At 43.1% G+C, this 14863-nt stretch overlaps 1 protein-coding gene across 1 annotated transcript in view; it reads left to right on the top strand.

Annotated features, from left to right (window-relative positions):
* Positions 1–14863, top strand: part of LOC147894797 (small GTPase LIP1-like) — an 83851-nt gene that overhangs the window by 52037 nt on the left and 16951 nt on the right. The gene's annotated exons all lie outside the window — the stretch shown is intronic.

Below are 14863 nucleotides of genomic sequence, written 5' to 3' on the forward strand. Positions count from 1 at the left end.
TCCTCAAACAATTATTAGGATGCAACATGATAGTGGGGATCTAGTGGTTACGAGACTATTCACATGTACCCCATTGGCAGGATTCCTTCACAATTATCGAAGGACTGTCTGAGCTGGCCATCATCCTGGGGCCATAAGTATTCCGGGCATCCCTTTGATCTCCCATATCCAAGCAGCCCTGTGTATGTCCGCGGCCAGCTAAATTTAGTGTAGCTAGCTCCTCCTTTGGGGCAAGCCATGGCCGATCTAATTAGGAGTTCCAAGATATTATGCCACGAGACAATCAACCACCATAGCTTCCACCTCACCGACCCGAGGACCGTTGTATTGAATTAGTCCTAAACTCTTTGCCTCCCAGTAGGTTTCCCTATTAATCTATGGAGGCAGAGTTAGAACAAACAACACACTCAATTATTGCACGCAGGGTTTATCTGGCCATCCTCATCACCTTTTGCGGCTCCAATTCTATTTGTCTAGAAAAGGGGTAAGTCGGCACGACTATGCATCGACTACAGGGCACTCAACAAGATTATGATCATCAATAATTTCCAATGCCTCTCAGAGGGTATATCTTAGAGTGCTTGAATGGTGCAAAAGATTTTCTAAGATAGAGCTTAAGAGCGGTTATGATCAGTTCCGCATATTTGACCTTGACACTCCAAAGACAACATTTGGGGATAGAGCAAAGCTCATTACGAGTTCGTAGTCCTGTTGTCCAGTCTAAAAAATGCACCACAACGTTCAATAAGATGATGTCGCGGGCATTTGCTAAGCATATAGAAGTGTGCCTGTTCATCTTTCTAGATGATATCTTGATATTCTCAGCCACAACAGAGAAGCACTTACGAGATGTGTGAAAAGCTCTTCAGCTTTCGGCGATAATCAGCTATATCTCAATGCAAAAAAAAGTGAGTTCGGACTGATGGACATCCAATATTTGTGTTACATTATCAGCGCCAATGGCATTCGCTTGGATCTTGAAAAAGCTCAAGCAATCACAAGCTAGGCAGCCCCCACGATGGCCTAGGAGATCCGATCTTTTGTAAGGCTTTGCCAGGCGCTTGCACATGCCCGGATTCTCCACCACCTTAGTACCCTTAAGAGACCTATTAATGTTGGAATAATCGCCATAATTCATGGCAGTGACCAATGTGTAGTTAATAAGTGAGTTAGGGGCACTTTTCCCTCATTAGAGGGTTTCGCCCCTAACCACAGTTAGGATCCCTAACTATGGTTAGTGGATAGGTTTAGGTTTTGTCACTTGGACAAAACCTTCACCTCTTGTATGTTTTGCTATCTCTTCTATTCAGTACGTTTGTGGTTTGCTCTCCATCTCTCTTTTTGTTCACAGAGCTTGCTTGCTCTTGAATCTTACGCCCATCACTCATCGTCAAGCCTGCCTCTACCCTGGACCTAGACTCCATCGTCAAGGTCATCATACAAGTGCTGCTTCCCGTCCATACACCCTGCTGTTCACCCGTTCTTACACCTTGCCATACACCTTGTCGTACATCGCCAGCCAGCCGTACAGTGTATGTCACCCGTACAATGCTTGTACACTCACATTTGGTACAACGCCCGTACACTCACCCACGCAGGCAATCTATACTACATATAGATTTTTGTACTTGCAAGCAGCGCCATACAATTTTCCTGAAGAAATTGGGGCTTTTGGCATTCGGATGCAATTTCACAGTGTACAAGGTGTTTTAACACTCTGCATGCAATTTTGGACTCAGTTTGAGTCACATTGCAGACTTTGCAGTGTTTTTTGGCAAGTTTTGGGCATTTGCAGGTTATTTGGGTGCATTTTAAGCCTTTGATAGGCCGAGACAGCAAGCTGTCCTTTGGTTTTGGACACCCATTCTCCTGTATTTGGGGCTTTTGGATTTTTTTGCAGGCATTTCGCAGACATATTTGGCAGAGATTCAATTGAGTTTATGCTTTCGGGCTGTTGCGTTTTGAGCCATTGATTCGCTGTTTTTTGAGCAGTAGGCAGTTTGCATCAATATCCTGGAAGGAATTTGCGTTGTGCACCTTAATTCCCAAGAAGGGATTTTTTTCTTCGTATTTGCTGCATTTTCTTTGGCAGTTATGGCCCAGAACAATCCCAATGAAGTGTTTGGAGTCCTCACATAGGAGGATAAGTTGGATGGTACCAACTACTCCCTATGGAGTTTTATGGTTTGCAATATCCTAGTTGGCAAACACTTATGGGACTTGTTGGGATATGTGTGATCAAGGGCTTGCTAGGTGCATGTTTGGGACCTTAAAGGCAGCTTGGGATGTTTTGGAGAGTATGTTTTCAGCCTGCAATGATGATAGGGTCTCTTTCCTGAAGAGAGAGTTGACTCATACTCATATGGATGAGGGTTACTCTATGTTTGAGCACCTCACTAAACTTCAGGATTTGAGAGAGCAATTGTTGAATTTTGATGAGATTATTCCAGATTCAGAGATGGTCACTACCACTTTGAATTCTTTTCGTGAGTCTTATCTTGGCTTTCACACCTCATTGAATTTGTCATTGAGGGGGGGTGGCAACTCTCTCACTTTCATGAGTTGATAGGACTTTTGTTGGAGGAAGAACAAACCAGGAAGAACATGGCTTCACGAGTTGGTGAACATGCAATGCTTTTGAAATTCAAGCCCAAAGGGAAGGGGCAGCATAAGCAGCATGCAAATCAGCCTTCACATCAGTATAAAGCTGATTCTGACAGCCTTCTCACAAGGCTAAGAATGATGCAGAGAAGCCCTAGAGAAAGGGTGTTTGTCATTATTGCAAGAAGCCGGGTCACTACATAGGGGAATGCAAGAAAAGAATTGCCAAGAAAAAGAAAAATGATTCTGGTATGGCTGTTACAGATTCAGCTCCTTATGCACATGATGGTGGTGATGCTTCAGCCAACTTAGTGGAAAAACAGTATGTCTTTCTAACTTGCAGTCCTGATTTTCAGGTGGTTGCTCCAGATATTACAGCCACCTCTGAGGATGACTCTTATGCTTTTCTGACTTGCAGTTATGATCCTTCTAAGGATTCATGTGCTTTCAATGTCAATGAGACATTGAATAATTGGTACTTTGATAGTGGTGCCACCAAACATATCACTTCTAGGAAGTGTTTGTTTGATTCTCTGCATCCATCTGAAACTGGCCTCTAATCACTTAGAGGGCAGTGGAACTAAACCTTTAAGCACTTCAGCACTTATTTACAGCTCACAAATTTGGCGTTTACCCATTTGTTCACAAACAAAACCACTGAAAAATGCCCCTGCTCAACAAACATAGACAAGTGCACCCGATTGGCCCCAAACACCGTGGCGCCCCTTTCGGTATTTCTTTATATTTCACAGTGAAATGATTACAAGTTGCATTTGGGAGACCTTCCCTGCAACTGAGCACGCAGCCCCAATTCACTAAGCCTTCGCAAGGCTTTCAAGCATAGAACACCATCACATAAGTGCACTTAACCCATAGTCTCAATCCAAAGGCATTCTCTTTTCTGAGTGCAATTCCATTGGCTGTCCAGATGCAATCACAGTGCACCCCAGCTGCACTCTCTTTGAGTGGTTTCTAGGTGGCATTCACAAAGCTTTTCAAAGCTCCAAAATAAAATCAGCAAAGTACACAACCAAAGAATGACTCATGTAGCACTGCGTGGGCACCTGTGAACCTAGAAAGAGGCGGCACACGAGGCCAATCAATAGCTTATGGAAAAAAGAAATCGCAGCAGCAAAATCACAACTCACCAAGCCCTGAAAACTCGAACCAAGTCCTCACCAAAGAGGAGTGCAAAGGCATGAAGAAAGAGCATTTTCAAGAGCTGACTAGCAAGAATTCCACTGAAAAATGCGAAAAGCACTTCTGTCGCGAAGAAGTGGGAGTTCTTGGGCTCAAAAGAAGCGTGCGTTAGAGAGGAATGCATTGAGAAGGTTTTGGAGAAGTTTCATCGCCGGAAAGTCCTCCAAAACTGAGAAAAACCAGTCAACCAGCGCGTGGGACCACTCGAAATTCAACAGAAAGCTGTAGCTTTGCAAGAGGAGAGGCCTAGGAGGCTGTAGAAGCAAAAAGGTCCCAAAAAAGCCACTTTTGCAAATTCGACCAGCAAAAGAAGTACTCAACTCTGCCCGTTCTACCAAACGCACGGAGGGAAAAGCATATCACTGTGAAGGGGAGGCAGAGGGGAAGCCATCGGGCCAAATGGAAGTCGAGGAATCCAAACGGGTGAGGAGTTATGAAGAAAAACGAAATTCAGCTGAAGGAGGCGGAAAAGCCAGTCCAAAATCTCAACAAAGGGAGAAGATGAGAGAGAAAACCACACATGTGAAGTTTAGAAGGCCCAGGAAGGTCTAGGAATGGCAAAGAAGCATGTAGAAGACACTAGAGCCACTTGGAACTTTAGGGGGGCTACTGAAGGTACATGGTCCTCTAGGGGGCCCATTAAAAATGCCATGTCATCATTTCCCAACAACCACTCTTTTAATTCCTTGAAATGCCTTGGGGCCTAGGGATTAATTACGCTTATGTGCTAGGCACCATGCCGCGTTTAATTACACATTATTAAGCCCACGCTTGGACTTTTAAAACCAAAGTTGTCATAGTCTTGTAGTACATTAAAGTACTTAGAATTTCACGCCCTAGGACATACCCCTCTCTTGAAGCAACAAACCACAGTTTGCTGTCCCAAAATACAGGAGCGAGCATGAAATATACCATGAAAGAGTATACAAGAAAGCCGCAGCTATAGTATACAAAGTCAGTGAAAATATGGCTAGGAGAGGCATGCATCCATCCATATACACTGCTCAAAATCTATGTGATCCTCAACAATCAACAGTCAAGATGCATCAATATCATGAAGTCTCATAGCAGAAATATTGTCAGCTCAGTATCTCGGATGAAACATACAGTGTCATCAAGCGATCTCATGAAATCATGGTGAGCCCGTCTGTACTGAGGGATACCAGGTAATGCTCTAGACGCTCGCTCAGTTGAACTACCTGTAGGAGTCGGCTCTAATTGGAAAGCATCAAGGTAAAGCTGCAATATCCCAGGTGAATCTGCCAGTTCACCTTCCTCCATCCATTTCGCATCAAGTGATGGGTAATTTTGAAAATTTACCAAGTAGCGACGGATAACTTTACCCTTGAGCTTTCTATCTCTGTGTGTCAGAATCTGCTCTGGGACCAGAAGTTCATCCTGTTCTTCCACTTCAGGCTGTACCTCATTAGGTAAATCCTCGGGAACATCTCCATGATATTGCTTTAACAAGCTCACATGAAAGGCATTATGTATCTTCCAATGTGGAGGCAACTTCAGCCTGTAAGCTACCTTGTTTATCTTTTCAGAAACCTGGAAAGGACCATAGTAACGCATGTTCAGCTTTGTGTATAACCTTTCCTTGCCTTTCTTATTTTTCAGCCTTGCCTTCTGAAAACGCAGCAAAACCAAATCACCTTCTGTGAATACCAATTCCCTGCGGTGCTTATCTGCTGCTCTTTTCTGCTTGTCCTGACTTCTTTGCAAGACATATTTGATCTTTTTGTAAGCCTCTTCAAGGCTTTCCACAAAACGATTAGCTTCGAAGATTTTCTCTTTTGTATGCAAAATGGGAGGTATTTTCCTGGCACCTTCCACTATTTCAAAAGGTGCTTTACTTGTGGATGTGTGCACGTGGATGTGTGCACGGTATTATTGTAAGCATATTCCAGCAAAGGTAAATAATGCTCCCATTTGCTTTTGTGGTCTGAGACATAGCATTCAAACATATCCAAGATGTTAGAGTTTTCCTGCTCTGATTTTCCATTAGACTGAGGGTGAAAAGATGACGAAAAATTCAACGTAGTGCCCATATTTTCAAACAGACCTCTCCAAAAGAGGCTGGTCATCCTCGGATCTCTATCACCATCCCATGATACTTGAAGACATGCAGCAGAAACAATTTGGCCATTTGATATGCTGTAATTTTCTCTCTTACTGGCACAAAGTGGGCTTGTTTGCTAAACCTGCAAATTATTATCCACAATCCATCATTGCCAGTAGGAGTACGTGGAAGATCAAACACAAAATCCATAGCTATGCTTTGCTATGGTCTATCCGGAATTGGCAAAGGGTGTAACAACCCAGGTGCCTTCTGCCTGTCAAACTTTACTTTCTGACAAACCATGCATGTTCTCACATATTCTTCCACATCTTTTCTCAAAGATGGCCAATAAAAGTATTGCTCCACTGCTGTAATTGTTGCTGTAATTCCCCGATGTCCTGCATATGGAGGAGCATGACTTTCTGTCGCATCTGATCAGTGACACAGAGTCGTCCATGCATCAAAATGAAACCTTCTTTCAACATATAGTGATCATGTCTTTGACCATCAGAAAGCTGATCATAAATAGTTGAAAAATCAGCATCATTAATATACTGATCTTTCATCACATCTAACATTGTTGTAAGCAATGCTCACTACTGAAACACTGGGTTTCTTGGAGACTGCTTCAGGCTGTGGTTTCTTGGAAAGTGCATCAGCCACGACATTTTTGTTACCCGGCACATGTACAATTTGAAAATGAAACATTGAGAGGAAGTTAGGCCATCTCATGTGCTTTTCAGATAATTTTCTTTGCGTGAGAAAATATCTAAGTGACTGATGATCTGTCTGCACATAAAAATCAGCTCCAAGAAGGTAATGTTTCCATGTGGTCAAAGCATGTATCACTGCTAACATTTCCTTCTCGTATGTCTGCAAGTACAATTCAGCATCTTTAAGAACTCTACTCTCATATGCAACCACTCTGCCATCCTGGATCAAAGTGCCTCCTATGCTGTTCCCACATGCATCACAAGTTACAGCAAAGGGTTTTGCAAGATCTGGCAAGATAATCACGGGTTTAGAACACAACTTTTGCTTCAGCTCTTCAAAAGCTGCATTTTCCTTTGGTCTCCACCGAAACGGTACAGCTTTCTTCTGTAAAGCATGCAAGGGAGAAGCAATTTCTGCAAAGTACTTTATAAACCTCCGATAGTATGAACACGACCCAAGGAAGCTTCTGACTTCATGCAGATTTTTCAGAATTGGCCAACTCCTTATGGCCTCAACTTTTGCAGGATCCATCTTGACTCCATGCTTTGACACTATATGACCGAGAAAATGAATCTCATGCATAAAGAACTCACTTTTCTTGGTGGTTATTAACAGCTTGTGTCTTTTCAACTCTTAAAACACAATAGTGAGGTGTTTCCTGTGCTCCTGCTCATTTTTAGAGAACACAATGATGTCATCGAAGAAAGTGTCCACAGACCTTCTGTGTGCTCTAAAAATTCTGTCCATCATTCTATTGGAAGTGGTGGGTGCATTAGTCAAACCAAAAGGCATCACAAGGAACTCATATAAGCCAAATGAAGTGCGGAAGGCAGTCTTGTAGACATCTTCAGGCCGTATCCTTATCTGATGGTATCCACTTTCAAGGTCAATACGACTGAACATTGAGGAACCTTCCAACCGATCCAATATACCATCAATGCGTGGAATTGGAAAATGGTTCTTAATTGTGACTTTATTCAAAGCCCTATAATCAATACACATTCTCTAACTGCCATCCTTCTTTTGCACAAGCAACACAGGGGAACAGTAAGGAGAATTACTTGGCTGTCCACGCCTTTGACCAGCTTTGGATTGGGCTTTTCCTTCCTTTTGAAATGATCGTTTGCCATAATTTTTATTTTCAGATTTGATGTCCTTATCTTGGTGTTTGGCAGCCCGTTTGCTGTCATCTTTCTTGCTGTCCATAAAGCCCAAATTCTTCTCCTGCATCCATGCATATGCTGTCCTTGCATTCTCAATTAATTGAGTCATAGAACCCACCTTGGTTTTGATGCAATAATAACGTAGCTTGCTAGGCAATCCACAACAGTACCTCTCTATTTGCTCTTTCAAAGAAACATGCCTGTAAGAGCTCAATGGTAGCAAAACATCCCAAAACCTCTTGGTGTAATCATCAAGATTCTTGCAAAGTTTGTATGACAAGTCATGCCAGTGTGAAACTACTTCAACTTAAAAAGTTGGAGTAAGCCAATAAAGCATAAGGTTGGTGTACCACTTAAGTGCATTGCCTTTCAAAAATGTGGCAACCTTCCTCATCTTGGATGCTTCTGTAAACAAACCCCCAAGAAATGCAGCATCAAACTGTTGAAGGAATGTGAAGGCTTTGTACCTGTCCTGTACTCCATTATATGTCTTAAACTTGACATGAGAACCACCATCCTTAAATTCTTTATATACATCTGATATTGGCTGTCCCAAAGATGGCTGTATTTTTGCAGCATTCCCTTCACTAGGGAGAGCCATGCTTGGCTGAACATTAGGCATGGGAGCATATGCTGTGGCTTGCATGCTTGGCTGCATTCCCACATTGTCATACATGGCTTGCTTTCTATGCCCAGTTGGCGGTGAAATCAACATAGCATCAAAGATAGAATTTGTACCAAAATATTCAGGTTGCTGCCTCAAATATGGCTGAGGTGGTTGAGCCACATTTGTGGACTGCACATTATTATTTTGAGGAGTAGAAGTACCCAAACCAAGGCTTTGTGCTGGTTGCTCATACTGTTGCACTGGTTGTACTTTTTGTACCTCTTTCTCAAGTGCTCTTTTGGGGGGTTCCTCTCTCTTGGAAGTCACTTTTTGAGTCATTTTTGATGGCTGTCCCTCATGGGAAACTGATGCATGAGTGTGCGGTCCGCCATGAGAAGCTGATGCATGTGTGTACTCACTCTTTCCGTGCTTGTGCTTTCTTGATTTCTTCTTCTTCTTGGCATTTGTTTGTACAATCTGAGCCAGATTTTGAGTCAGGTGAGTCAAAGCAATCATTGAACTTGCAAGCTGTGCATTCAACATAGTAGCATCATCTGACTCACTGCTAGAACTAGTATCACTGTTGAGCTCAGTTGTAGCTTCATGTGTGGCCTGCTCAAAAGGCATTTGTTGTGCTCCCTGTAGTTGTACACTAGCTGGATCATTAAGGCTTTACTGCCTTCTCCTTTGAGGAGTTGTGGAGCTCTCTTGCTCATGGGTACTCATCATGTTTATGGTTGTAATATTCAGCTGTCAAAAAGTGCAGCAAAGATATCCTTCCACCAAACTACCGAGGCCCACCTCTTGAGGAAGAGTGTGTGGTATCCCGGCAATGGAACCAATGAAACCGGTCTCTAATCACTCAGAGGGTAGTGGAACTAAACCTTTAATCACTTCAGCACTTATTTACAGCTCATAAAGCATATATCACAACCATTAACCATTGCATGATTACCATTTGGCATTTACCCATTTGTTCACAAACAAAACCACTGAAAAAGGGATGGAGGCTAGAATGCCCCTGCTCAACAAACATAGACAACTGCACCCGATTGGCCCCAAATACCGTGGCGTCCCTTTCGGTATTTCTTTATATTTCACAGTGAAATGATTACAAGCTGCATCTGGGAGACCTTCCCTGCAACTGAGCACGCAGTCCCAATTCACTGAGTCTTCGTAAGGCTTTCAAGCATAGAACACCGCCACATAAGTGAACTTAACCCATAGGCTCAATCCAAAGGCATTCTCTTTTTCGAGTGCAATTCCATTGGCGATGCAATCACACTGCACCCCAGCTGCACTCTCTTTGAGTGGTTTCCAGATGGCATTCACAAAGCTTTTCAAAGCTCCAAAATAAAATCAGCAAAGTACCCAACCAAAGAATGACTCATGTAGCACTGCTTGGGCACCTGTGAATCTAGAAAGAGGCGGCACACGAGGCCAACCAATAGCTTATGAAATTGCAGCAGTAAAATCACAACTCATCAAGCCCTGAAAACTCGAACCAAGTTCTCAATTGCCAAGAGGACATAGTAGCCAATGCCCAATTGCATTCTCAGCCAAAGAGGAGTGCAAAGGCATGAAGCAAGAGCATTTACAAGAGCCGACTACCAAGAATTCCACTGAAAAATGCGAAAAGAAGCACTTCTATCGCGAAGAAGTGGGAGTTCTTGGGCTCAAAAGAAGCGTGCTTCAGAGAGGAATGCATTGAGAAGATTTTGGAGAAGTTTCCTCATTTACTTGTGCAATACACGGCCCAATATTCAATTTGCAGTATCTCAGGTGAGCAGGTATATGCACAACCGTTGCATGCAGGGGAGATCAATATGATCTATGTCTCCACACATGACAATGTTACATACATCTTCACCAAAACTCTTTCACGTGAGAAGTTTGAGGCATTTCGCAATGCCTTGAACTTATCTCCTTTTGGTGATTGATATTTTTCTTGTACATCATCACATTGGCACTACAGGGGGGTGTTGGAATTATTGCCATAATTGATGGCAGTGACCAATGTGTAGTCAATAAGTGAGTTAGGGACACTTTTTCCTCATTAGAGGTTTTTTCCCCTAACCACAGCTAGGATTCCTAACTACGATTAGTGGATAGGTTTAGGTTTTGTCACTTGATAAAACTTTCACCTCTTGTATGTTTTGCTATCTCTTCTATTCAGTATATTTGTGGTTTGCTCTCCATTAGTATATTTGTGGTTTGCTCTCCATCTCTCTTTTTGTTCACAATTAAAAGGGTTAAGACTCGCCGGCAAAAGATTTTCATGACCGGCGCAGCTTTGCAAGCCTTTCATGACTAAAACTAGATGCCTTTATCATAAAGTTATATAGAATAATCACTCATTCATTTTTACATAAGTAAATTTTCTTACTCATAGACATCCTCTGTATCCCTACAGTTATCTAATAAGAGTGTGGAAATATAATTTCTTTAAGAAACATCCCTCACAATTACTCTCAATGTTATAATATTATACATATATAAGTAAGTTATTAAACACATTTATATCAACATGACAAGAGCTTTCTAGTATATTTATAGCATAAATAGCAAGATATTTATGGATATGTTTCTAAAGAAGTTAAAAATAAACTAAATAAAGATTAACTTGGGCTTATATCTACTCTCATAAAAATAAATGTAAGGTGTAAGACTACTTATGCAAGATTTTGCGAAATATAACCCCATAGATGTGCTCAGATGGCCTTTTCTGGTCAATCAATTTGAGTGTTTGAATAACTATATTCGGACCTTGGATGTGAAAGTTATGTTAGTTTGAAAAGTATTGTCCAAGGTAATTTCGCCAATGAAACTATCTTGGGAGACCTACTTCAACGGGATTTCGTTGACAATTGGATGGCTTTATTCAATGAAGTTTCTTAAGACGAACCCTCTCGTGAAGATAGTTTGAGATGGGGTTTTCAATGCTACATCCTATTAAGTAAAAGTTGTAAGAAGGATTCTAAGAGAAATTTCACAAAGAAATCCACTCTACCTGTGGGTTTCTTCAAAAGCCATCCCATTATATTATTCACCATCTCCAAATATTTATGTAAAAAATAGGCATTTCTTTAATGCTTTGCATATTTTTGAAGGGAAACTATGTTTTCTTTCAATCCATTTCGGCCATATTGGAAGCTGTTTTTCCCCCTTCGCTCAGATGCTCAAAAGGTTTTGCTCGAAAAATGGCCGTCCCCGCCGATGCTCTAACCAAGAAAGCCTCCATTCAGACAATAAAGAAGGCATTGTGCTAGAGATTCTAGGGAAAGACCTTGACTCTATGAAAACACAGTACGCAGACTCAGCTGAGTTTGGCACTCAATATCAGTTCCCCTTGACTCTTGCTATCGGCCATTATTCAATCCAAGATGTATGGTTATTCTACAAGCATAGACTGTGTGTGCTCAAAGACAAGCGGCAAGCTCCACTCCATGACGTATCTTGCATAGAAGACGTATCTTGCTTATTTATCAGGTATTGGTACCCGATTGGAGGATTGCCACGGACCATTACCACGGACAGGGATTTCAAATTCACCTCGCATCTATGGAGGGCTTTGTTTGAAAACTTTGGCACCAAGCTCCAGATGTCCAGTTTCTTGAAATGGCCGAAAAGGGCCAGCTAGTCGGTCTTAGTGCCCCAAGGTTGGCTGGTTCCCAGCCTTACATAAGGGGCCCTTGGCCTTCCTCTTCCCTCACTCAGCCTTCAGCCTTCCTCAGCTCATAGCCAGCCCTAAGAGCTCCAGATCTGCCCTGAGCAGCAAACCATAGCACCTCAGTTCAGCCTGACCTTGGGAGGTATACGCAGCACTTCAGCAGGGATTTGGGCCAGCGAACAGAGGGAGGTTTGGTGGTCGTTTCACTAGCTCTTTGCAGTTTTCTTTTATAGTTTGCACAGTCTCTTTTCGGCTCTTTTCACTCAGCTTTCTCTCAGCTTCACACGGTTTTCTCAAGCTCCATATCTCAGATTTCCGCCCTCCCTTCATCTCTCTCACTCACGCAGCTCCGCTGCATGCCCGGGGACAGCACCAGCCTCTTCAATAGCCTTGCGCAGTGGTCTTCATCTACGGTGTGGGCAGCGTTGGCCTTGGTCGAGATCGGGTTTTTTCCCAGGCATTCGTGGGTCAGCTCGAAGAGTCATCCTTAGAGTTGCATTCTGTGCTCTTTGAAGGAGTGTTATTTGAATATTTTGTAGCTCTCCAAGTATAAAGCAAATTCTTCCCTATTTGTCAGTGGGTACATGGATCCAATTTGGTCTCGTCTACATTCTCTCTCTAACCCTAATCTCTCTCTTCCTCTCTGTGGTGCATACACATACGCCTTGCACAAAGGTTTAAAGAAGGTCTCATTGGGATTACACGATCATTAACGGTTGCATATTACACATATCCATACCAGGACCATGGAAAGATTGCTGCAATGGAGCACCATGTGCATTTGGCATTACTGATGGCTGTCCATTCAATGGCATCACGCCAAGTGCCTGTTTTTTAAGCCCACTGGGATCTCTTGCATGAGAATGTCTCTTTCTCTATTTAGACCTTGAAGGAGCCTGCATAAACTCCAAGAACCATGGGTCCTGCATGAGCTGCTTGAGTGTTCCCACAACACTCATTAACTGTGCCTTAAACATAGCATCAGCATCCTCAGTCTCTTTTGACCCTTTGATTGAGAGGCACTCACACCAGAAGGCATTACAGCTTGCTGTGCTTCAACATTTTGGTCATCCTAGGAGGCTTCCTCATGCATAGATTGCTCTTCTTGCTCATCCTGGGAGGATTGCCCCTCCATAATCCCAATCATCATCAGTAAGAGACATATTTGCTGAATTTCTATTTGTTGTAGTCCAATTAGAGTAGGCAATACTTCACCAGAGACAATCACAGTCTCACCTCCTTAAGAAAGATGAATATGTCCCGGCAACTGAACCATGAAACTGGCCTCAAGGCCAACAAGAGGGCGGTCATAGACAACTAACCAGCCAATGCTTTCACACTAAAAATAACCAGCAAATAACTCAAACACAAATTTGGAGCTAGAGTGCTCCTGCTTTAAGAACAAGGACACGGATTGGCGCCAAACCCCTGGCGCCCCTTTCGGTATTTCTTTATTAGTTGGAGAAATCAGCAAATAAGATACACAGTGAATTCAAAATCACTTACATTCAATACATTTCCCACTCTCAGTAAGCATCAATCTTCCAGGGAATAACCCTAGTGGGTTTGCTCTCACACCCCAATAGCAATAGGCATCCATCTCTGCTCAAACGCCTGCATAAGGCTTGGAGTTGTTGCTAGTAGCCGGTGAGAGCATAGCTACTCTGCCCACAACCTTGGAAGCAAGAACTTGAACTCCAAGTATCCATGATGGACCACCCTACCAACTAGGGCTCTCCAAGCACAACTCACAGCTAGGAGCAATCACAATAAGGCATGTGAAAACTCTTAACCAAGCTCATTCACAAGCTAATGCATACCAATTGGGAAGCGCACTTTCCATCCTGACTCACGGATAGCTGCCTGTGCAACCAAGACCGATACGGAAGTGTTGTACGGAGTTGATGTGCGTAGCTTGGTAAAAAGAAGCAGCATGAAACGGTATGTGGACAGGCTGGTTAGTTTGCAGCATACGGATCAGCTGTACAAGATGTGCGGTCGATGTACGGGTTGCTAATCAGAACAATTGTACAACTGGTTCAAACTATGGACCATTTGTGGATGCCTTGGGCTGCATGCACATGGAAATGAGCGCGTACACATTGTACGACTGTTCTATACCAGTCCGTACGATGCTGTTTGTACAACAGTCGAGATGTTTACCCACTCCAGCCAAAAGTGTCCGTACAGCATTCGTACCCGTTCGTACAGATCACGCTTCCACAGATTTGTTGTGAACTCCCTCTTTACCCCTTGCGTGATTTTTGTTGGAGCTTCCACAGGCAAGCTTGCCAAATGCATTCCAAGCATGGGAATCGCCATGTGGCATCTCGCTTTATTTGTCTCCATTGCCCCTCTAGTGGGGCAATTTTAAAACCAAACCAATGATTTGCCCCATGCCCCCTCTAGTGGGGCATTTTTAAACCAAACCAATGGCCAACTTGACTTTCTAAAGGTGCTTTGTCCCCTCTCAGCCCTAAACCCCAAATTTTACTCCCAAGGCACAATTCCCTAGGGGGAATCTTGCATATGCACACCCCTTGGCCTTGCCAACTAATTTTCTAGGGTCCCACTCACTTGCAAGTACAAAACTCACGCCCTCGTGATCGGCTACCTTATTTACTTATGTCATATCTGGCCTGATTTGCTGTATGCCATTTCCCAGTTAGGTAGGTACATGCACAAGCCATCACACAGCATTGGTAGGCAATGAAGAGGGTCTTTCGTTACTTGGAGGCCACACAGCATTTGGGACTATTCTATGATGATCAGTCTTCACTAGTTACAACACGAGGCTGGCGCACAGTGGTTGGCTTCGTAAGTTACTTGCAGATCTTGATGTCCGC

The sequence above is a fragment of the Dipteris shenzhenensis genome, chromosome 14 (assembly GCF_047967505.1).
Source record: "Dipteris shenzhenensis isolate YYH24624 ecotype China chromosome 14, Dip_SZ_1.0, whole genome shotgun sequence".
Classification (NCBI taxonomy): Eukaryota; Viridiplantae; Streptophyta; class Polypodiopsida; order Gleicheniales; family Dipteridaceae; genus Dipteris; species Dipteris shenzhenensis.